Source organism: Conger conger, chromosome 11, assembly GCF_963514075.1.
Source record: "Conger conger chromosome 11, fConCon1.1, whole genome shotgun sequence".
In the NCBI taxonomy this organism is placed as follows: domain Eukaryota; kingdom Metazoa; phylum Chordata; class Actinopteri; order Anguilliformes; family Congridae; genus Conger; species Conger conger.
In genome coordinates this window covers 45,980,962-46,004,961 of record NC_083770.1, presented here as the reverse complement: position 1 = coordinate 46,004,961, position 24,000 = coordinate 45,980,962, and the positions used below count along the sequence as shown (strand labels likewise).

General features: G+C 46.4%; 2 protein-coding genes across 2 annotated transcripts in view; one reads left to right on the top strand and one right to left on the bottom strand.

Annotated features, from left to right (window-relative positions):
• Positions 1 to 3,369: 3,369 nt before the first annotated feature.
• Positions 3,370 to 24,000, bottom strand: part of LOC133140027 (dual specificity protein phosphatase 26-like) — a 139,681-nt gene continuing 119,050 nt past the window's right edge. The window contains exon 5 of the transcript XR_009709977.1: positions 3,370 to 3,405. The gene's annotated coding sequence lies outside the window, so the exon portion shown is untranslated. The remainder of the gene's footprint in view (positions 3,406 to 24,000) is intronic.
• The window catches only part of LOC133141310 (zinc finger MIZ domain-containing protein 2-like), a 50,498-nt gene continuing 31,667 nt past the window's right edge, over positions 5,170 to 24,000 (top strand). The window contains exon 1 of the mRNA XM_061261830.1: positions 5,170 to 5,830. The gene's annotated coding sequence lies outside the window, so the exon portion shown is untranslated. The remainder of the gene's footprint in view (positions 5,831 to 24,000) is intronic.

Here is a 24,000-nt window from a genome sequence, read left to right as displayed (position 1 = left end):
GAGAGCAAACAGGAAGGAAGAAATATGGACTTAAAATGCCCAGAAATGGGAATAATATTACAGTGAGTGTGAGTGCGCGCGTGCACGTGTGTGAGAGAGAGAAGGAGAGACAGAGAAAGGGAGCGAGAGAGTGCGTAGGTACATTTGTCAAATTGTATAAATACGTTCTGTCAAGGCAAAGCATTGCGGGTAAAGGGCCAGGAATTCCCTGCATGAATGAGTGGCTCTTGTTGCCCTTGCAGAACAAGGAAACCATGTTGCCCAAAACTAAAACTCCAGGTGAAGGGGGGGGGGGGGAGTGTCTGAATGTACAACAGGAGAGGAAACGATGAGCCCGTTGGTAGGTGTCGTTTCCAGCAGTCAACTGCCGTGCCAAATTTTACAGTGCAGCCACTTGGTTGTCATGGTTTTTGATCTCGACACACTGCGCGCAGTGACTGTGCTGTGTGTAGAGGGAGGGGACTGGCTGTTCTGGTCTATGACAGTGTTTAATGACTGCAGCAGATTGGACTACAGTCTGTGTGGCAGGTTGAGGGGGGGGGGGGTGGGGGGTAGGGGAATGAAGAAAACGCAAAGAATGTAAGCATCTGTTTCCAGGGCAACAGGGAGCTGCAAATTGCAGGTCTAGCTGAGGTCTTTTGCTTTTTTCCTGCTCTTCTGCACTGACTGAAGTGCTAACACAGTCTGACCACCATTTACACAGAGATTTACAGCTTCGCTGACAACTCAAGGGAACATCTTGGCAGTATTTGTTTTGTGCCTGCGTTTGTTCCTGGTGTCTCCTGGTCTTCTGTGTTTCATATGGAGATTAGGGCTAATGATGGACTCTTGCTGGTGGAGTGGAGGAAGGGTGTTCTCCCATGTGCCTGTACATGTTTATTTTAATTACGGTACAAAAACTGCCACTAGCTGCTAAGAATACTCTGTGAAAGAACAGTATCCTGGAAGACACCCGTCTTTGCTGTACAAAAGGTAATCTGAAATGTCTCAGCACAGGAAAGGGCTAAACCGCAGGGTTCCTTTATTGTGCGACCACAGACAGTTCCTTTCAAAACCCAGAGTTTTGCTGTTAAAATGGCCACCTTCTAAAAGTGTACCGCCACATTTCCCTCCTCTTTTCTGTGTGCTGTGACCAGGGCTGCCTTAACCCTGCTGTTAGCCCTGTGTGACCAAGGGCCCTCTGTGGTAATCTGCGAGCCTTTCTTTTCAGCTCCTTGTTACCAAACCGATCAGCTGACTCTCTTTTTCTCTGAGCGCCTGAAAGAGAACATGCTGAATAGATGCCCTCAGGCACTTGGAACAGTGAATGCTGCGCTTGGCACTAAGCCTGGAGGGCACATCGAGAATGCAGATCTTTTGTTCGTCCCTCTGCAGTTCCAGTCTGGCCCCTAGTGCTCTGTTTCTCCGCCGGCTAATTCCCATGATGTGCTTTGGTCGTAGCAGGCAGAATAGACCACCTACTGGTAGAGACAAGAGGGGGGTCAGAGGGGGGGGAGTGGGGGGAGTTCAGTTATCCTGCGGTCGCTTCCAATCCGTTTGTCGTCTCAACCCTGTTTCTCCCAGGCCTCCACCAGAAACGCCCGCTTTTATTTCCTCTGGATGGAAACTTTGCTCTCTCTCCTTTCATTGATGTTGTGAGTCATCCTCTGCGCCCCACCCCCATGTATTTGAATTGGTATAGCCCGTTTTCTTCTTTGCTTCTGTAGGTGTCTTATTAAACCCAATGTCTTTGAGACTGTGCTTTTTCTTTTCGCCATAAAGGTGGAACTATCTTAAGGAGACAGTAGGAAAAAAAAAGATCTCGGTGGCAGTGTTGAGTGCATGATTGTGGGCTTCGCAATAGAACAGCTTGCGCTGAAATTAGCTCTGCTCTCGACTCATCTATTAGCAAGAGTGGTGATGCACATTGACTGACTACTGTGTAGTTGTAGTAGATGAGTCACATAAATGTGTCTGTCAGAAGAAAATGAAATATGGTTGATCATTTATCATTATATCCTTTTTAAAGCGATTCAAAATAAATTGTGTGCATCGTATAATCGCTTGGGGTCAGCCAAATGAATGAATTCTCCCTGAAACAACCCTCTCCAATACACATGATGAACAACATTAAAAAAAGCTGTCACACATATACGCATTCCTGATGAAAAGATGAAAAAAAACATCATGACAAACAAAAACTAACAACTAATAAAAACAAACAGATATATTTTTTAAGTCAAATACTGCATTTCCCCATGATCATGTAAAAAAATAAAGGAAGTTGCTGAAAAAAAGATAGGTACGATGAATTTGAACATGCCTCTACTTTTCTTTGGCCTTATATTGGTATAATATTTATGTATATGTTGCACTGTATGAGGCATATGAACCTGGCATGTTAAACTATTGTGAGATCTTTCACAGATCTGTACTTTTTTTTTTGGTATGCTTTTTCAAGAGAATATGAATCATCTGAGATTCATCAAAGGCTACATTGTGGGATGACATTGACTCGGGTGGCAGGAGCAGTCATCTGGCAATCGGTTGCCAGTTTGATCCCACTCTGGGTGTGTCAAAGTGTCCCTGAGCAAAACACTTAAATGGTTGGTGCTTTGCATGGCAGCCGATCGTCATCGGTGTGTGAGTGTGTATATGAATGAGAAGCAGCAGTTGTACAGCACTTTAGATGAAGGCTCTATATAAGTGAATATAAACTTTTTTTTAGCTTGATACCTGTTTAAAAAATAACATGCCAAAAAATGTGTTTCAATTCATTTAATCTTGACTTCAGAGGAATATTTAAAATTGTAATATAATCCATTCGACTATGAAAGTTGGAAAGGAGATAAATAAATAAATAAATAAATAAATTCCCTCATGTAGCCAAATGTTTAATTCCCTGCCATGAGACTTATGATTATTCCATACTCTGTATTGTGCACTGTGATCCCATCTCTATCTGTAACCCTCTGTCTCTCCTTTGTCTGACTAAAGAGAAAACTACATAATGAGAGTAGACTATCCGCTCTCCTGAAAAATTAATTAATGGTAAACCACAATGGTCCCATCTTAGACACAGTCATTATCTATATTGTATCAGCTACAATGCATACTTAAAGTATTACTTACACATGTATTGCAAGTGCATTTGTGTGCTAGTTGTGTATTCTTTTATTATTTTGATATGCAGCTTAAATTGCTTGCTGAGGTCATTGCAGAGATTTGTGATCACACACACAGGTGTCATACATTACATTACATTAATGGCATTTGGCAGACGCTCTTATCCAGAGTGACTTACAGTTGATTAGACTGAGCAGGAGACAATCCTCCCCTGGAGCAATGCAGGGTTAAGGGCCTCGCTCAAGGGCCCAATGGCTGTGCGGATCTTATTGTGGCTACACCGGGGATCGAACCACTGACCTTGTGGGTCCCAGTCATGTACCTTAACCGCTACAGGCGGTCATAAATGATTGATCACCTGCATAAGTGATAGAAATGATGAAGGATAGAATCACATTTTTGACCAGTCTCCATATTTAAATCTTTATATGGGAGGCAGCGAGACTTCCTAGTATGACTGTTTAACCCAAGAAGTTGTTCTGCTTAACTTTCTCTAAATAAGTGTCTGAAACCAACAGGAACACATTTTTTTGTTACCAAGATATGCTGTAACTCTGGAACTCATTGGAAATATCAGTTTGTCTCTGACTCTTGGGCGACTTTTAAATCCCGCCTCAATTTGCCTTCTTTGGAAGGCATTCGTTGCAGACTATAATATAAAGCATTTGGGGGCTCACTGAAGAAAAGACACTATAAACGTGTTTCCATACTCCTGGGTAACAGAAGCATATATCTTACACTCTGATGTATTATATTCTGTGCACTGTGAGTATACCTCATAGCAGACGCGATTCTGTATTATGAGGAAGAAAAACAAGTTAACAGTAACACTGAAAAGGACCAGAACACAAAAACCTGCAGCAACTGTAATAAACTGTAGGCCACTGATTTGGAAGTGTTAAAATGAAAGCAAATGAATTGGGAAATAACTAGATTACATTCCGCAAAGAGATACAAAAGAGATACTATACTCATGGGATACAGGTAGGCTACTCTAACCAACAGATGGCTTAATTTTTGTAAAGATGCTACAGATATGAAATCAATGTTTTATTTCTATTTAGGTTGTATTTAAAGGTTTACTTAGTGTGTACTGTGTTCAATTAGTACATAATATTAGAATGGTTTCCATCATAAACATAAAAGTATTTATGCTTAGCCTCCGCAGCTTCACTGAGCACTTTATTAGACCTGTTCACCAGATTGTTAATGCAAATATTTAATCGGCAAATCATGTGGCAGCAAATCATGTGGCAGCAACTAAATGCATAAAAGCACGCAGACATGGTCAAGAGGTTCAGCTGTCTTTCAGACCAAATGTCAGAATGGGGAAGAAATGTGATCTAAGTGACCATTTGACCATGCAATGATTGTTGGTGCCAGACAGGGTGGTTTGAATATCTCAGACACTACTGATCTTCACGCTCAACAGTCTCTAGAGTTTGCAGAGAATGGTGCGAAAAACAAAAAACCTCAAGTGAGCAGCTTCTTAATGAGAGAGGTCTGTGGAGAAGGACCAGACTGTTCAAAGCTGACAGGAAGGTGTAATGCAAATAACCACACATTACAACAGTGGTATTCAGAAGAACATCTCTGAACACACAACGCGTCAAAACTGTTAAGTGGATAGGCTACAGCAGCAGAATACCAATAAGTCTAAAAAGAAGTCTAATAAATACCTAATAAAGTGCATACTGAGTGTACAATTTATTTTTCTTTTATTTTTTTTGAGTGTACAATAGCTCTTACATTTATATCATAGTTGTGTATTACATGGCTAATTAAGCATAACTTTTCAATTTACATATAGTAAAGCTAATTGAGATATACATATTTGCATTAGGCTCGTCTACAATTAAAATAATAGCACACAATAAATATACTTTGTGTGCAAAGCGGGATCTCGTGGTGACATTTTGCAGGGATGTCGTGACAGTTTTTGACTGCATAATCTAGGTATGGCACATCTATGGTCGTAAGTAACATCTGCAGTCGATCTACTAGTCTGGTCTGAGACGACTGAGAAGTCAGGAAGGCAGAGTGAGAGGCTTTTAAAAAAAAATCCTCCGACGGAGATCCTCCGTCCTCATGATCTCATGAATAAATTATAGCAGCTCATTGTGCAACAGAGGGAGGTAGCAAACTAGCAAACTGAGCAGTGGAAACGCTGCCGAGGAGTGCACAGAACTCGGAATCCACACAAGCGAGAGTGCAGCTTGCCCTCACTTTCTGTAACGTCACTGAAGAGTCAGCTAGCTAGCTAGTCTGGCTAACAAAACTAGGAACTCACAGTGTGAACAAGGATCAGATCACGACCTTGCCGTAGTGGTAGCCAGCGAGCTACAAAGATATAGCTACTGTATTATAGTAGCGAGACCAAAAGGGGAGTAGCAAGATTTTACCGATACAATGATGGAAAATACTACTTAGCTAGCCAAGGTATCTTGTCAACGAAACGGTTGGCTTGATATCTAGAGAAAAGCACTGAACGTTAGCGAGATCATTTATCTGGTTCTGTATCAATCGACAGTCTAGGACAGCTAACGTAGCCGACACAATTCTTGACTTCACTCTAGTAATCTAGTTTAGGTGTCCAGTTAGATAAAGCATCAGCAAAGAAGCTGGTCCTAATTTTTCAACATATTTGCTCCAGCCTGCTGTATATCTGCCGTGGACCAAAGACTGTAGCAGACGCAGATCAACCTCAGGCAGTTAAGAGTCGAAGGTAAGCAAGTAGCTCGTCTTCTCGAAACCATTCCATTGTCAGTAACTTCGCTAACGTTAGCTAGCTAGCTAATTAGCTACTTAAAACTGACTATCCAACTCTACTCTTGAAAAAATATTTTGGGTATGTTTTTCGCTGTTATAAACGTGGAAACGTTAGCTAACTTGAATCAAACATATAAATATTAGCTGATATAATGTCCCAATGCTTTTCTAGCGAAACAACACTTACAATACCATTAGGTGGCTGGCGAGCTAGCTAGCAAGCCAGCGAACTTAGCCAGCTACCTCTAGCTAACTTGGCTAGCTAGGTGCATTAGCGAATGGACTTGTTTTTGCTCTTGAGGTGTAATAGGTTAGCAAGCGTGAAATATTGTTAATCGTAATAATAGTCTGATATACCATCACCGAGTGTATCATTTGTTTGCAAGTAGTCTTAAATATACAGCATTGTAGCTATTCGTGCTGCAAGGAGATACAAAATGTCTTCCATTGTTATTTCATTGCGGGCACACGTTACTGTGTCTAACGGCGCTGGTAACACTCCAACGAGAGGAGCAGCTAATACGCGATCGCTATCAATCACAGATATTTTTCGTCCTCTCATTTGTGGCACACTTGAATTATAGTCCTCTCATATGTAATCGATGTGCTATCATGGTGAGTGATTATTTTTTAGTTTAAGTATATCAAGATTTGTCCGGCACGGTCTTTAATACACAGTGAGGTTATACATATTGTCTAACCATAACTATCACATTTTAAACACAAGTCTTGCCAGTGTGTTTTATTAATTTTAGAAGATAAGGGAAGCACCTGTGTTGGTGTCTGCTACTTATGTTCTCGTGAACTTAAAAATGCTTGTAGCTATGCTCTATTTTGTCATGACTGTCTGGGGTATGACACGTTCCACCGAAACTCGTGTAGCATAGCCTTTCTTCCACGGTAATCGTTTTTCTGTTCGTGTTTCTACCACTATGGTTCACTAATTGGTGAGGAATGTCATTGCTGCGCCGGAGCCTAAAGATCTCTGCTTTGTGTTATACTGCTTTCTGTTTGAGTGTTCTTTGCTTTCATTCATAGTACCGTTTTATTATACTTAGACTGTGTAGGATGTAAGCTGCCGCACGACGAAAGAATATGTATTTTAGCCTAGAATATGCTTGTGAGGGCGGACGAATAAAATGGTGTTAACACCAAAAAAGACATCTTGTGTCGCAAGAAAAGTATTCAGCGTTACATTTTAACCCAATTATTTTACCAATTCGCAAATTAAATGCTACCATAATTTATATATAGCCTGCTTTATATATGACCAAATATATATGACCAAAATGCGAAGCCAATCTTGATCAATGAGCTGAATGTACATTTTTCGGAGCCCGTGGCTTCTCTGTGATCAAGTTAATAACTCTTGACTTTAAGATGGAATGTCCAGGCATGCATAGCATGACATAATATGAATATGGAACTCGAACCCATCGCCCAGTAATTGCCATTTTCAGACTTGGACCATTCATTTATACTCCACGCCCCATGAATATCTCTTCAGTCCCTCCATAAAACCAAATTCCAGTGGGAAACCCAAGTGCCACAGGCAGCTCCAAAACACCTTTGACCCAGAACCGGAGAATATGAAAAATGTCTGTCATCCGCATGGCTTGTGCCACTGTTTGGTTTGTGTGACATTGAGTATCGGATCTTAAATGGATGAGGAATTGGCTTCAGTAAAAGTCTATATGACAGGCAGACAGGCTGTTTGGAAGAGGTGTTTAAAACATGAGAGGGCCCAGTACATGCCTTTGTGCGTCTCTGGACAGCTATTATTGAAGGCTCCTCTGAAGAAGAAGAAGGTTCAGTGAATTATTAATAGTAGTTCATGCCATCTTGAGTAAAATATTGTTCCCAAGGGGCATATACTCTCCTTGAATGCTTAAATTGCCCTGGTCTTCTGTCCTGCTTCAATGTTCATTCACAAACAGCCAGTGTCTGGCAATGGTTACAGACGGGCAACATTTCTGTGCAGAATCCTGAATTTGTGTGAAGTTTTTTTGGGGAAAAAAGTTCAACATTTTTTAAGCTGATCCGAGTGTCAATTTTTGTGGTTGGTACAAATCCAACTTTCCATTCTTTTGGAATGGTTCAGTGCCCTTGTATTTCCTCTCTTGTAGCTGTTTGTTCAGTGCAGCCAGTCTGCTGCTTTCATTAGTGGGAGAGGGAAGGCCTAACTGTGGCCTCCACAGTGAGAGCTCTATCGGTGGTTCCTAGGGACAGCCAGTGTTCAGTGTGCATCCAGTATGTATGCTGTGGGTACAAAGTTATCTGCTGTTGATAACCTAAATTTGAAAAACCTCTTAAGTTTCAGTGGTTCATTAATTGAAATGGTGTCCAAATGCAATGACTTAATTCTTAAATGTTCAACTTTTTCTATGTATATTTTTGTTTATTTATTTCTGTGAGTTATTCATTTAATTCTACCTAGTTTCCAACAGTAGTAACTGAAAAAAGTAAGCTTGGTGCACCACCCCTCTTATTTAAGGTCACCCTTCTTTGATTTGAACCTCTGCAATAAAAATAAAAAATGAGTGAGCCATAAATTAAATGTTACACTGCATCAGATTAATTTATATCCACTGCCAGTCATACACAATTCCAATAAAAGACAGTGCTGTACATGGGTATATGCTGCCTGGCAGTTGAACAGGATTCAGCCGCTCCACTGCTTTTATGATGGCTGCACACTTGCAGATAGGAGTGGAGCTGACACACGATGGATTTCCATTACTGTCAGTGTAAAATGAAATGTATTTAAAGTCTGAGAGAGGTACCACCGGACAGCACTCTTACCCCACTCGGTAGCATGTCACAAGCGGTGTGCTCTTGTAGTGGGTCTATGCATGCGCACGTGTTCAGGTGAAAGCGGTTGCTTCCGATAATACAGTATGTATCTTTGCAAAGTTAAATCTAACTTGTATAAAGCGTATGTGCAGGTAAAGAATGTCTCATCAGTTTATTAATTAATTTGAACATCGTTCATTTTCTTACAAAAAAAGGCCCCAAAAAAAGAATCTTGATATTAGGCTATTGCACAAAATGCCCTGTACATTATTATTTTTGTAATGCCAATTTTAAAAAGAATGAGGGCGCAGAGAACAGTTTCACTGTTTGCTGTTTTGTTTTTTTCCATGACCTGAGAAAGTGTTGCCCCATCTCGTATCATTTTGATTCTCAATTCTCAATATTGCTACAAGAAGGAAATGCATAGCGCAAGTGGTTAAGTGTCCTCAATGGTTTTTTCCAAGTGAATTTGGCTTCAAATGTATATCATTTAGTTTAAACAGGGTAGCAAATCCGTTAAGACCAGTCCAGGGGCAAGATCTTGCATAATAAACTCTGTAGCTTTAACCCCGTCTCTTGCTGAAGTCTTATGAAGACAGTAATTTGCCTGGCATGAGTAGAGGTGTACTACGATAACGGAAAAACACCGAGTAGCTACAACGACTGGGGGAGTCTCCGGCCTTATTACCAAGTTCCTAACCTGGAGAGCACTTCAGAAAGCGTAAGTGTGTTTCCACCACAGTTTTATGAATGCTCGTATTGTCCGACACCTTTAGCATGGTGGGACTCGCGCTGAAGAGCCCTAGTTTTTCATAAGTAGTAAAATGAGCTAATTTAAAATCCTCTTTCATGCTTCCGTAGCCAACTCCACCGTAGTAGAAGCTTTGTGTATAGATCCCAGAATGCATCGTGCTTGTCACTCTGAAGTGAAACTGTCGGACACGGTGGGATTAGTTTAGGCTTGTTTGTGGAGCCTCGGATGAACTTTCATGAATTTATTCTATAAATAGAAAAACAATTTGGCATTGAACAGTTTACAAAGATCACAAATTCTACATTTCAGCTGTCGGAGCATATAATATTGCTGGTGCTAGGTCATCTGTAGCTTGCTAGCTTGGTAGCTAGTACGCATCTTGGCATGGCAGGAGTCATCTTGGCTAGCCTGTCGCTTCGATTTGGTATCCCGTGTTTCCTGCTTTATAGGGAACACGCGCCTATTGACTCTTTTTCTAAATGCTTATCAGTTTAAATATGACTTCAGTTTAATGACCAGTTCATGTCTGTGGATGTTCATCTGTTCCAGTTCTTGTTCATAATTCATAATTTCCAGCACTGCTGTGTTAACAAAAGTTAACTGTTTGAGATGACTGCTGAGGACTGCCGCAAGCTGCCTCAATTTAGTCAACGAGGTAACGGAGCAACCCTCTCATCCCGTTATAAATTGCCTGGAAATTATGTATTCAGCTGTAATTTCGACAATTAACTGCTGAAGTGGAAACAGAGTTGGTTATGAATATTATACAGGCCGTGTTCATTGAAATGGTTTTGCATTGTTCGCATGCTACCGTAGCTGACGGTAAGGTAAGAGAACGGGAGTACACGATTAGCCGGTGCCTACGCAGCCGGTTTATGTGAATTTAATTATATGGTGCTTAGTTATTTAGCCACTTGGGTTAATGACATCTCCGAGCTGAGATATTTAAGGTCATCGTCTTCGTTTGAGTTCAGGTGTATTATAATATGTCTACAGCACTCCACAGTGAAAGTGGGTGTTGTAGCCCTCATGGGCAAATGAGCTAATCAGTTTTATTTTTATATATATATTTTTAAATGGGCTCCAAAGTGTTATCTTTAATAGAAAATCCTGCACTCGATCCCTGTCATTTCATGTTGACATTTCTCTATTTGCCTCACAAACACCGCTAATTGTCATTTGCTGATGGCTGTCAGGCTGTTGGAGCTCATGTTGTCATCTTCGCCGAGACGAGCAAATTGCCTCAGATGTTCACAGAATATTCTATTCTATTATTTATTCTTCAAAACATTCCCTTCTGCTGATGGGGGTTGAAAAGAGAGTGAGTGCAATCTTAATCCCATTGCATCCTGGGAACGTGAGGCAGAGAGGAGTTGGAGGGCAAACTGTCCTTTTCAAATGATGCTTGTGTCGGGCTGGCACTTGGTCTGATTTTGAGGGTTTCTATTGAGATTTGAATAAATTCTGACTTGCTATGTATGAGAGTCCGACGTCACATCTCCGTTCACTTCTCGTTTTCTGAGGAGGGATGATGTGACATCAAGGCAAGTGAAAATTGAAGCGTTGAGATGAAATTCCTCGACCCCCAAGATGGGTCTACGCACTTCATTTGCATCCTCGCTCAGGAGAAACTTGAAGACATGGCCTATTTGTTCTCTTAAGCGCCCAACCAAACGGTTATCTCAGTGCAGTGATTGACCTCGCAATCTGGAATTTAGTTTGGTCTATCCCTCTGGCGGTCCTCACCATTGTTGAGAAACCCACTGAGCAGTGCGTTTGACCCCTATACAGAGTAGAGGAATGCTATCTTGTGTTTAAGTACAGCTTGTTATTTTCAGATTGTCGATGGTATGGTTTGGACATGTAGCACAAGCTAATTCATCACAATTAAAAAAATTAGTTGGCATTACTATAAAATAAAATAAAAAACTCTAGCTGTAACATTAATGTAATGGTGATGATGACCAAACCATACAAAGGATATTGAACAAGACGGTTGCCACCTTTACACATTCCAGGAAATGTGTAATAAGACCCATGAACAATAAATACATCATATTCAAACCACTCCCAGACATACATTAACCGCATTATGTAAATGTACACAAATATATGACTTGCTATCTATTAAAATATTTTTAAATGATTTGTAATGTATTGCATAACACTGCAGTTCCGTGTGACTGTTTTAAAACTGCGATACAGGGGCTGGCATGGGCCCCTCTGTCCCGGGAGATTAGACCCTCTGACTGCCTGCCTGCCTACCTGGTTTGGCTCTTTACTATTCTGTGAAGGAACCAGAATAAAGACACGGGTCACAACTGTCCTCTTGGAGCTGATCTGAGTGTTAATACCCGCTCTCACCATTACCTCGAAACATTTCAGTTTCATTTTTGTACCAGGAACAAGGTTACTATCCTCTCATTTAAAAGAGCTGATGGACAGATTTTTAAAAAGGCCATTGTTCTTCCGCACATTTCCTGAACATTTACAAATTTTTTTGTTCCGTGATTATCAGTCGTTTTTTCTTTATTTTGGTCAATTGCTGTCGAGTTCTGCGTCTGCACACGAGCTTCGAAGAGGGTGCGCTGCCCTGGACTGACTCAGGTGATAAAACGACACGGCTTGCCTTCAGAGTGGAAAATCTAGTCGTGCCAGAATTTGGGCTCGGGCCTCGCAAATTCCTCGTACGTCAGTGGAACCACACGTTCGCCCGTTCCAGAAATATCTTGGCGCTGCTCCTCCTCCTAACCGTGGCTTCCAATTGTTCTCTTACGCTTCCAGCTCGCTGAGTGGACAAAAAGGCGTTCCACTTGTCTTTCTGTCGCTCCCTGTCAGCCCTCTGCAGGCTTTTCCAGTCCCCACACCCCCCCATGCAAACAAACAGGTCTTCTCGTACTGCTGGAGAAAATGTCTCGCTTGTTGCTAATGGCGATGTGACCGCAGGTATTTGCGAGGGCCGGCCCACATCGCCGCTTGTCCGATTGCGCAAGCCTGGCTTAGCCTGTCCTCTTGACCGCCTCGGCCAGGTTTTGTGGTTTCGACTGTATGCACCTCTAACAAGGTCAATATTGGCCTAGCTGTCATTTCCTCTTTGGTTACAGCGCGGGAGGTCATGAAGAAGTCATCAGAAGACGGGGGGCGCCGTGGATATATTTGCCTGTTTTAGCTTTCGTCGCAGGTGTAGGTGTGGAGGCCACAGTGGTTCCAACCGATAAATATTTTTTACCTTCCCCTTCACACGGTCGCTCCCTCTCCTCGCATCCCACAGAGAAGCCGAATATATATCAGATTTGGCAGGATATTACATTTTTCGGGATCCTTCCATTTCACCCGAATTTAACTTTTTAACTCTCTCTCTCTTTCTCTTTCTCTCTCTCTCTCCCGCTCTCTGTGAGCTCGATGGACTTTCAGCGAGGGCTTCAGGCTCCAGAGTTGACGAAGCGCCTGCAGGCTTGATGTGGAAATGTCTGTTGAAAGCACAGTGAAGCAGAGAGAAGTCATGGCTCTGTACAGGCAGTGCGGCGCATGTGTGCCTCATTACCCTGCCCCGGATCCATGGCTGTCTGCCAGCAGGGCCATGCATTTCCTCTCCTCCAGTGCAGTCGCTCCCCAGCCTGAGAATACTGGGCTTCAGGGCTGTTTGTCCACTTGACTTCTTATGTGAACAAGGCAATCTTATTTGTTGTGGCATGCATGGCTCCCATTGTGTGGTATGTGTGTGTGTATGTATCCGTGTGTATGCTGTACTGGATTGTACAGGACCGCTCGAGCCGGTTCACACGCTCTAGCTGGCTGGCTCGCCACCCATTCGGCCGGCCGGGTGGATGGGTGGATGGATGGGTGGGTGGATGGACTGACGGACGGACTGACTCCTGTACTCCGCTGTACTCCGCTGCATACCGCTAGCTAACATTGATGGGCCTGCATGCCATGCTGCGTATTCTTGGAACATGAAGGGCTGCGTGTCGTCACCAAGGCAGAACCTCATTGGCTGTGTCGATTGGCGCTCACGCTCTCCGTGATGGCCGTCCCCCGTCTGCCGTGTACTGTGTGTGTGTGTGTGTGTGTGTGTGTGTGTGTGTGTGTGTGTGTGTGTGTGTGTGTGTGTGTGTGTGTGTGTGTGTGTGTGTGTGTGTGTGTGTGTGTGTGTGTGTGTGTGTGTGTGTGTGTGTGTGTGTGTGTGTGTGTGTGTGTGTGTGGTGATGGCTTTCTGATCCACCCCCAGGTGGTGCCTGGGTCAAATACGTCATTATTTTGGATCCAAATGCTTTTCTGTGCCTGTTTGATCTTGCCTGGTGCAGAAGAGTGATGACGTCCTTTTGTCCGCCAACCTGTTTCCTCTACTGTGGTTTTCCCTCTAGCTTCCCCATGCTTTTTCCCCAAAAGGGATTTTGATTCCTGCCGAATATTAGGTCCGAGAGAAATGTAGAGATTCACGTTTTGTTCTACAAGTTCTAAAAAAATAAATAAATAGTATAATAATAAAAATAATAAGCTCACTAGACAGGCTCTGAGTAAAGCAGAGAATTTGGACTTGTGATGTTTTTCCCCGTGCTGTGCTGCGGTTTGGCTGCCGGCTAGATCGAGATCACCAAGGTGTCAAGCTGCTTTGCGTCGGAAGTGAGATTGAAACCGAAAGTGTATCGCAACTCCACCTGCAGACTCAACTGCAGAATCCCTGCTGACATGTCACCCTGCTTTTTGAAATTGGGGAAGCACCGCTTCATGTGCGCCCGAGAACGTAGCCGAAGCGTCGCCAAGCCCGGCAGTTTCTCTGGACGTTCATGAATACGTTTGTTTGCTTTATTTGACGAGTCCCGTATGAAAGGTAGACCACGCGCCTCCTGTGCCTTGTTGTCGTGGCGGTGTTTGTCTGAGTGCTTTCTCAAGGTGACTGTGGCCTCGCGTTTGTTATGCCGAAGGCACGCCGAGAGGAGAAGGTCTGTTTGACATCCAGCCTCGTCTGCGAGCGAACGTTTCCGCATGACATAAGCTGATTGGTGGAACCCGCGAGAGTGACTGTGCAAGAAAAGCTCCTATTGATCGGCTGCCTCGCCCGTCTCCGTGCGGCTGCAGGGTGTGGGACAGTGAGGGCAGGATGGCAGAAGGTTGCTGTGAGACCGAGACTGATCACAGGGAAAATAAGGCATTACGCACACACGCCTCATATGCGCCGCACGCACGCACGCACGCACGCACGCACGCACGCACGCACGCACGCACACACACACACACTCCTCATACACACTCTCACACACACACTACACTTGTGCTGACGCACTCGCATACATATTATACATGTGCAAACGCATCATTTCAGCCTACCTCCATTTGTGTGTACATCAAATGCATGAAGTGACCAAGTGCAAATTTTGTCTTTAGGTGTTTTGTCAGAACAGGAGGTTGAGGCAGCCTTAGTATAATTATTATTCTTTTTTTAAACTCTTCTCTCCAACTTAAAAAAAATAAAAAATAAATAACATGAGTCATTGTGTTTAAACTTGCTTCCTGCTGGTGCGAAACCAGTTGGTGCTGGCTGCGGTGAGTTGTTTTTTTTTCTTTTTTTTCCCTCATCATTGTGAGAAGCACTTTGAGTTCAGAGAAAAGGGCTATGTAAATGTAATGAATTATTATTATTGTTACATGGAACACCATGTACAAATGGTGCTTGTGATCTTGCATCAGTAACGTCAGACAGTGGCATTTTAGTTTTAGGGCTCTACCTGTACAGCTGGTGCCGGGAGTGAGGGTCCGATGCTGTGTTGTAGGTCATTTCATAAACACTACTGGACATTACACTACTGGACATTACACTACTGGCTCATTACACTACTGGACATTACACTACTGGACATTACACTACTGGCTCATTACACTACTGGCTCATTACACTACTGGCTCATTACACTACTGGCTCATTACACTACTGGACATTACACTACTGGCTCATTACACTACTGGACATTACACTATTGGACATTACACTATTGGACATTACACTACTGGACATTACACTATTGGACATTAGAATTCCAGCCCAGAATTCTTCATTTAACAAAAATGGGGCTGGACTCTTGTGCAGATGAATTAATAAAACTGTGTGGCTTTTCTGTTCTGCTCTGAGGCGGTCAGATACAGGGGCTCATGTGGTCTTTCAGATGTGCGGTGCGGTGATTGCATTACATTACATCACATTATATTAATGGCGTTTGGCAGATGCTCTTATCCAGAGCGACGTACAGTTGATTAGACTAAGCAGGAGACAATCCTCCCCTGGAGCAATGCAGGGTTAAGGGCCTTGCTCAAGTGCCCAATGGCTGTGCGGATCTGTGGCTGCACCGCGGATTTAACCAACGACCTTGCGGGTCCCAGTCATTTACCTTAACCACTACGCTACAGACCGCATTTGAGCGTGTCCCTCAGGCCCCCGAGGCTGTGGCCCCAAGGTCGTGTTCCCGCGGCGTTCGTGTTTCCCTGACGTCTGCGTCACGCTGCCCTCCGGCCGAACCGAGGCGTCCTTCCAGAACCTTCTCTTGCGGACCCTGGCACGGCCCGTTTCGCAGGGAACGTTCGCGGGCTTCGCCGACTCCTCACCCAGCATGCCTTGCTGCGGCCGCTCTCTCCCCGCGCTGTGTGTTTCCCTGTCGATGAGCCCGCCCTCCTCGCGCCTCCCTCTGACTCACGCCCGCGTCTCTGCGCCCACGTTTATCACCCATTCACAAACCGGCCGCCTCTCACTCACCGGGGCCTCCGCAGAGAGATGAGTCAACCGCGTTGTCCTCGTTTCAGGTCTGGCCTCCCCCCCCGTCGGAACAAAGTGTCCCGTGTTTTTCAGGGAGACAGCGCAAGGGTCCCTGCCGTTGCTGAGACTGCGCTTCGGATGTTTGTCTCGCTAGGAACGGTGTGACTCGGCACTAACAGAACTGAAAGAAAGGCGACACCTAGAAGTTGTCATGTTTTGCGTTGGACTCTGTGTGTTGGAAGTACTTGTTTTGCATACAGACTTCCCCGCTTCTGAAGCATGCTTGTTCAGGTTCGCCCCGGGGCAGATCTGAGATCAGGTCGGATGTGTGGTATGGGATTCCCTCTCTACCGCACTCTGCTCTGCAGCACTGCATCACCCCTGGAGAGGACTTTTCTTTCCCAATATTTGCTGAAATATTTTTCTGGATAAGTGTGGTATTCTATCCAGGCATTTTATGTTAACGCTCTGACTTCCTGAGGCGTCAGGAGAGCGTGTGGGGGTGGGATCTGTGTGGAACAGCCCCTGTGGGAGGGATGCAGGGATGTCGGAACAGCTGCAGTGATTCCCTGGAACCCGTCTGTATTCCCCCCTCCCCACACAGTGACAGCCCTGCGGCTCCCACCATGTGTCGCCTGTGACCAGGAGCGCACTGTCTCCTTACACAGACGCCATGTACGCACGCACGCACGCACGCACGCACGCACGCACGCACGCACGCACGCACGCACGCACGCACGCACGCACGCACGCACGCACGCACGCACGCACGCACGCACGCACGGACACACACACCCACACACACACACACGCACGCACATACACAAGCGCACCACGCACACACACACACACACACACACACACATACACACGCGCACCACGCACACACACACGCGCACCACACACACACGCACGCACACACACACACGCGTGCACACGCACGCACATACACACTCGCACCACTCACACACACACACGCACACACACGCACACACATGCACACACATGCACACGGACACACTTGTACACACACAGTATGGTCTGTGTCTTTGTGCTGCCTGCAGGGCTCTGAGGTTAGCGTGTAGTCTAAGTGAGTGACCACCTTGAAGGACCGGACTTGTTGCGCTCTCTGAGGTGCGAAGCTGCTCACCTGCCCCGTTTCACTGGGTCCCGGTGAACTCTGAGGGGACATTCCCCATTTCTGTCTGTGTTGTTGTGTTTTTGATCAGCCACACGTTGGTTTTATTATTCCTGTCTCTAGTGCTCTCATTAATACCAGACTCTGCCACAATGTTATACTTCTGATATGTAATTGCATAGATTTTCATAATATTTATGGAATGGTGTAGGGTAATGTACTTCATTTATTTCATTAAAGTACAAGGATGCTTGTAATGGCTCACTGTTGAAATTGGCTACAGTTCCTGGTGTTTAAAATGGTCTGCAGAGATAGACGGGGTTGTGACGTCTAGACACTTTGAGGTCTGCATGCTAAAACTGTCTGTTGAATTTTCTCCATTTTGGTGGTCTCAGTTAATCAAGCAGCTAATCAATGTGCCTTTGGCAAACTGTGTGTCTGGATCAATACAGGGTAGGCTATGTTTTAGAGATGCTCACGGCGTGTGTGTTTTGGGAACTGTGGCTCATCAGCGTGGGAACTGTGTGGGGCAACAAACAAATGATTTTGTACAATATGAATCAATTTCACACTTCATTTCACACATAGGTGATGCATCAAAGGGCAACATGCGAGCAGCTCTGTGCAGAATTTGAGCATGTTCTTGGGCGCAATGCGCAGTCCTGCCTCCTAGAGTCATTTCTGTCAGGAGGATAACGCCTGTTGTGACTAATGTCCGTTTTAACCCAGTCAGTCTGCATCATTCTCAGTCTCTCCATTAAAAACCCCTTGAACTCGGTCAACCTCAAAACACAAAGTTCAGACTAGCCACACTGCAAACTCGATGACGAGAAAGGCCCTTTTCTCGCAGGGAGATTCTTAAAGGTCCCGTATTTTTCGAAAATGGCCTGTCCCTAGCTGTTGAGATCAGAAAGTTGTGGGTGCTGTACACACTGAAACTATCAAAACGTTTAAGGAACTGTGCTGTTGAGCCGCGGTGGCGCAACAGGTTAAGACGCAGCAGACTCGCGGTTGCAGTTCGCTGCAGTTGCACACCGGGGACCGGGGTTCGATTCTCAGTCCTGCCAAGTTTGGCCGGCTCACGTGGAGCAGCAGTAATTGGCTCGCTGCTCCAGAGGGAGGGACTTGGCAGGGTTAGTAGATAGCCGCACGAAACAAGCACCTCGGGTGCCTCGGAATCACGGTTACAGCTTGGGAGGCGAGACGGCTTGAAGAAGGCGTGTCACTCTCCCGTTGGCCGCCGAGGGACGGGGTGTGGGCGGTGTATCTAATACTGGCTCTAATTGAATCAGACGGGGTCCAACTGGCTACCAAATTGGGAGAAAAAGGGGAAAAAATCGGATAAAAATTATTTTAAAAAAAGAAAGTGTGCTGTTAAACGAGCCGTTTGGACCTGTAGAAATCCAAGCACTCGGCCCAGACGGCGTTCGGTTAGTTGCGAAGCTAGCCAGCTAGTCGGCCAATAAGAACAGCGGTTCATTTATATTAATGAGCCTCAAGGACAGTCCCGAAAACCGCCTGTTCTTGGTAAAGCTCCTGAAATGCACTGGAGACTGGGCATGCGAAACTGGGTAGAGTTTGTCTTTCGGTACTTAAAACCACAGAAACATCTTATGGATATCAGGACCTAAAATAAAATCGTGGAAAGGTGTAAAATGTGGGACCTTTAATTGATGATGATGATATTAAAGAGTCCTCTCTGTAGCATGCTACGCTAAACATATTCTGCACTAGCTCATTCCTCTGGAGCAATGGCCTATCCATAGCATTGCAATACCATAAACCTGTGCTAACTATTTAGCTGACTGGCTTCACCAGCGATACAAGCTAGTGAAATATGTGGTCTTTAACTGGCATAGAAACTTTAAACTGTTATGAATTTCAGGATAAGCTGAAGAAGCATGAGCCATTCCTTAACATTGCTTATCCACTCCGCTCACAGTTTGACCAGTTTGGAGTTGGCATTGCCGTCGTCTGCCCTGAAAGATTGGCAGAGATGTATGGCAACGTTCAGAACTGAAACTAGCCTTAAGGGTAAAGTGTGTGCAATTTTGCAGAACACCCGTCATGCAAATCTGCGAGTTTATGTTTCCCCCCCAGCTTGGGTCGATGTGAAGGGTCACATGACTCTGTTCTCCACTGCCAACGTCTGCAGTGAGTGAGCTAATGCAGCAGTCGAGGTGGCAGGCAGCCGGTTGGTGCTGGACCAGCTCCAGGTCTGCTCCGCAAAACCGAGTGAATGGAATAAACCCATGTCTGTGTGCCACCCTCGCCGATATTGGCACCGGGTTCTGTTCGGCTACACTCTCGCTGTTTTAAACCACACGAGAGCCCTCAACACTGCCTCGGAGTGGGTGTCAGATCAAATGACTAACATTTTTTTTGTAGTGGGTTGAATGCCTCATTTTGGAAGAAGAAGAAGAAGAAGAAGAAAAAAAAAAAAGAAAAAAAATTTCTATAAACCGGTTTACCTGCCATTTTGAAAGCTGGTTTTGTGTGTGGCCAGAAACCACTGGCAGCGTTTATGTTGTTGCCCTCTTATTGATCAGCATTTGGAAAGAGGCACCCACGCGTAAGTGCGTCTGTCCGTAAAGAACCTCTGTGGACCCGGCTGTTTCCCGCGTCGCCGGGGGAATCGGACGCGGCTCCTCTAATTGGCCGCGTAGCCGGGCGCGGGCGAGGGCGAGGCGTGTTAAAGCGAACGCTCAGCGGCGGCGGGCGACGCTCCTCGCCTGGTAAACGAAGGGGCTGAGCGCTGACTGGCAGGAAGCTGTGATTAATTGGGCGTAACTCTCACCGTGGCTGCAGACGGCTCGGCTGCTCGACGAGCCCCCTCCGCCCTGTCCCAGCCGGGCCCCCCCCTCGCCCTGTCCCAGCCGGGCCCCCCCTCCGCCCTGTCCCAGCCGGGCCCCCCTCCGTCCTGCAGTTTCCCCCCCCCCCCCAAAAAAAAAAACAAAACCCGCTTGCCTTTCATTTTCTCAGCTGCTCCTGAGACGACGCAGGGAGGTGGTGCCTGCAGCCCAAAAAAAAATGACACCACAAACCCTGCAAACATGATGACTAAGAGAGGGCAATTACGAGTGCCTTCGGTACAATGCAGTGCAATGCAGGGAGAGGGATTCGCTTGAGCATTTGAGCATTTTTCACCAAAATATGTCACTGAGATTTCTTTAACTTTTAAAACAAAAAAAATACAATGCTCAAGGGACAATGTAGATGAGAAATACCGAGTATCATTTCCAAAAAACGAAAGTTGCAGTAAAAATTATTTTTTCAAGTTGTGGTGGCCTTTTGTTTACCTCCTGCGCTGCACTGAGCTGCAGGTGGGGTTTGTGATCTTATCGAGGCAGTGCAGCACATTTAGCATGTTTAACATTTCCCCTCTGAGCCCGTGGCTCTGGTGCTGCTAGCCTGTGAAAGAGCGCGCGTTAGGCCATTACTTTTACTTTCTTTGCTAAATAAGACAAAAACATTTCCAATAAGGTAAGACCGTGGGTTAAAGAACACATCACTTGTCAACAAACCGTAACTTAAAACGAGCTGCTGTCTTCTACTTGAGAGAAAAAGAAAGGCTCTTAAGTGTTATTGCGAGACAAAGACTCGCGTTAAGACTGACGTTTTTACAGTGCAGAACGCTGAAGTGCAGAGGCAGTCTGACTGAGTCAGGGAGGGGGCAGGACCGGTGTGAGGACGTATACACACACGCACACGCACACTCACACGCATGCGCACACATACACACGCACGAGCACACACACGCACGAGCACACACACACACACACACACACACACGCACGAGCACACACACACACACACACACGCACGAGCACGCACACACACACACACACACACACACACACACACAGAGGACAGCTGCCTGCCTTACGGCCTGGCTCAGGCCCAAACGTCACCACAGTGTGACTGCAGGGTACATTCCGCAGGTTAAAAACGTGTTGAGCGGAGGTGCTCCGGGGTGCCTCTCCCCGGTCACGACGCTCCTGGGTGACTCCCCGGTCATGACGCTCCCCGGTCACGACGCTCCTGGGTGACTCCCTGGTCGTGACGCTCCTGGGTGAGTCCCCCCGGTCGTGACGTGGGGCTGAGGTGCTCCTGGATGACTTGGGTCTCACATTAGTGTCATCTATAAATCAGTTTTGATAATTGAATAATCATGTAATTTCGATTTGCGGGTAGTACCTCTTGTGGTTGACGTAGGCACCTGAGGCAGCGGGTTTCAGTGGAAAGGGGGCGGTGGATTGGCTGTGCACCTTTGAGGCGACGCCTCTGGGGTGGCTGCTGTGATGTGGGCGTTCCTCACAGAGGCCATGTTGTGATTGGGCGTTCCTCACAGGGGCGTGGCTGTGATTGGGCGTTCCTCACAGGGGCGAGGCTGTGATTGGGCGTTCCTCACAGAGGCCAGGCTGTGATTGGGCGTTCCTCACAGAGGCCAGGCTGTGATCGGCCGTTCCTCACAGGGGCCAGGTTCTCATTGGCTGTGGGGCTGTGAGACGTGTGCCGTTTCCTCGCCTTCATTTTGCAAATCCACAAACGGCCGCGTCTCTCACCGAGGATGCCAACGCCATTTAATCCGCCCGCGAGGACGTGGGCACGGGGCGTTCCCTGCGAGGGCCGGGGTGTCGCCTGGCTTCTGCTCCGCTCCGACGATCGCTCCCTCGTCTCTGGTGCCTGGATCAGCTTCTCACTGGTTGTCCGGGTCTCCGGTGTTCCACTTGGATTCGGCACCACCGCTCTCCGGCGTGGCCCAGACCGCTGAATTGTCATTCGGTAAAGAACCCGGGCGTCTTCGCCTGGGACACAGGATTACCGCGGTGCCTCTGCTGAGGAGTAGGCCTCCCTTTCGCCTTTAATTGGATTGTGAGAACACAGAAAGGCCGTATCGGTGACTAGTTAGAAGTGTGCGTGCAATAGCCGTAAGCTTCAGCGGTGGGAAAAAGTCAAGTCCGTTCATTTTTTTGTGAATGTTTGCGGACAGGCGCTGGCATGAGGAATCTGTTCTAAAAGGGTGTGAGTTTGTAAGGAGGAGCACTACATTACATTACATTGTTGGCATTTGGCAGACGCTCTTATCCAGAGCGACGTACAGTTGATTAGACTAAGCGGGAGACAATCCTCCCCTGGAGCAATGCCCAACGGCTGTGCGGATCTACACCGGGGATCGAACCACCGACCTTACGTGTCCCAGTCATGCACCTTAACCACTACCCTACAGGTCGCCCCTGCACTAGCATCTGCTTCCACGCCATAGTTGAGCGCATTTTCCGCGTGCTTGGACACGTGGGGCAGGGGATTTGAATATTGCAGCGTTTGACCTCAGTGTCCAGTTTTTTTTTTTGTTTTTGTTTTTGTTTTTTTCTCTCAGGTCAGGTAGAGTAGAGGCAAAACCAGACGCCAAGAACAGGCGTATTTGACCCACTGTGGCCGACGGGGGTCAGAAGCCGTGTTCCATAGCAACCTGACCCGAGCCTACAGTCCCGCTTATGTCATTGGCTGGCCCAAACTCCTCCCTCTGTCAGCGCTGTGATGTCACCGTTGTGTTGGCATCCGTTCGCGTGTGCTTGACTCCACAGCCCGTTTCGCAACTTATTCGATGTAAACAGATTTTTTTTAGCTGTACTACCTGTGTAAACTTGGCAAGAAAGGCGGAAAATCCTGGGGCGAGAGAGAGAGCGAGAGAATCACGAGTTAAAGGTCCTTTGTTAATGTTTGGGCTGAGCGGTGGGATGGGAGCCAAATGGGCCGAGCCCGCGTTGCCTGTGAGGCGGCCGGGCTGAGAGAGGCCCGGATCACTGCTGGAATGAGACCGGCGTGTTGGCCACATCAGAACAGAACCACGCAACCCGCCGGGTTCCTCACTTCACGGACGTTAGCGTTGGCTTTCGGTCCAGACCTGTCAGACGGCCGTGATGTTGGGCCCCTCTTTAACCGTGCCCGGTGTAACCTGTCGGTCGTCATGCCGACCTCCGCTTGCCCTGCAGGTGTGACGCAGCGGAGAGGCCCGTGTCGCCCGGCGCTTCCTGGTCTCGTAGCGCTCCCGGCCGAGTATCCGGTCTTTCCTGTCCGGCCCGATCCGGGGCGCGCTTGCGCAACCCTGCGCCGGAGTCGGGCCGCGCCTCGGCGGTCCGATTGGGTCGCCCGATCCCTCCTTCATTTCCCGTGTCGCTGGTGTCCTGAGGGTGGCGGTCACGGGCCGGGGCGACTGGGACACTCCCTGGTGGATTGTCTTCTGTTTCGCTGATGCGTTGCTATTCCTGTCAGTCAGGTGACACTGCAGGCTGTTGGTGCAGTAAATTAACCGTTTCCTCCATCTTAAAGTAAACAACCGCACGATTTCTGGGCAGTGTGACAGGGGCCCTCATGTAATGTCAGCTTTACTACGTTCAGTGCCATTTTTATCAACTGACTCTTGGATGTATCTATTTTGCACTTTAGTTCTCGCTAAAGTGCAAGTAAGTGAATTGTGATTCAACATTTTTGTATTTTGTAGCTATCCTGTGTCATTTTAGCTTGTGCTTTAAGTTTACAATTGTTGCATTGGCTCACTCAGCTAAGTGTTTTATCTGCGCTATTGTATCTTTTGTTTCAGAAATTATCCAAGCATTAAAGGAGGTCATTTCTGAGGCCTCTAACACCAGGGTGAGAGCAGGGAAAAATACGTCAATTGTTATTATCTTTCAC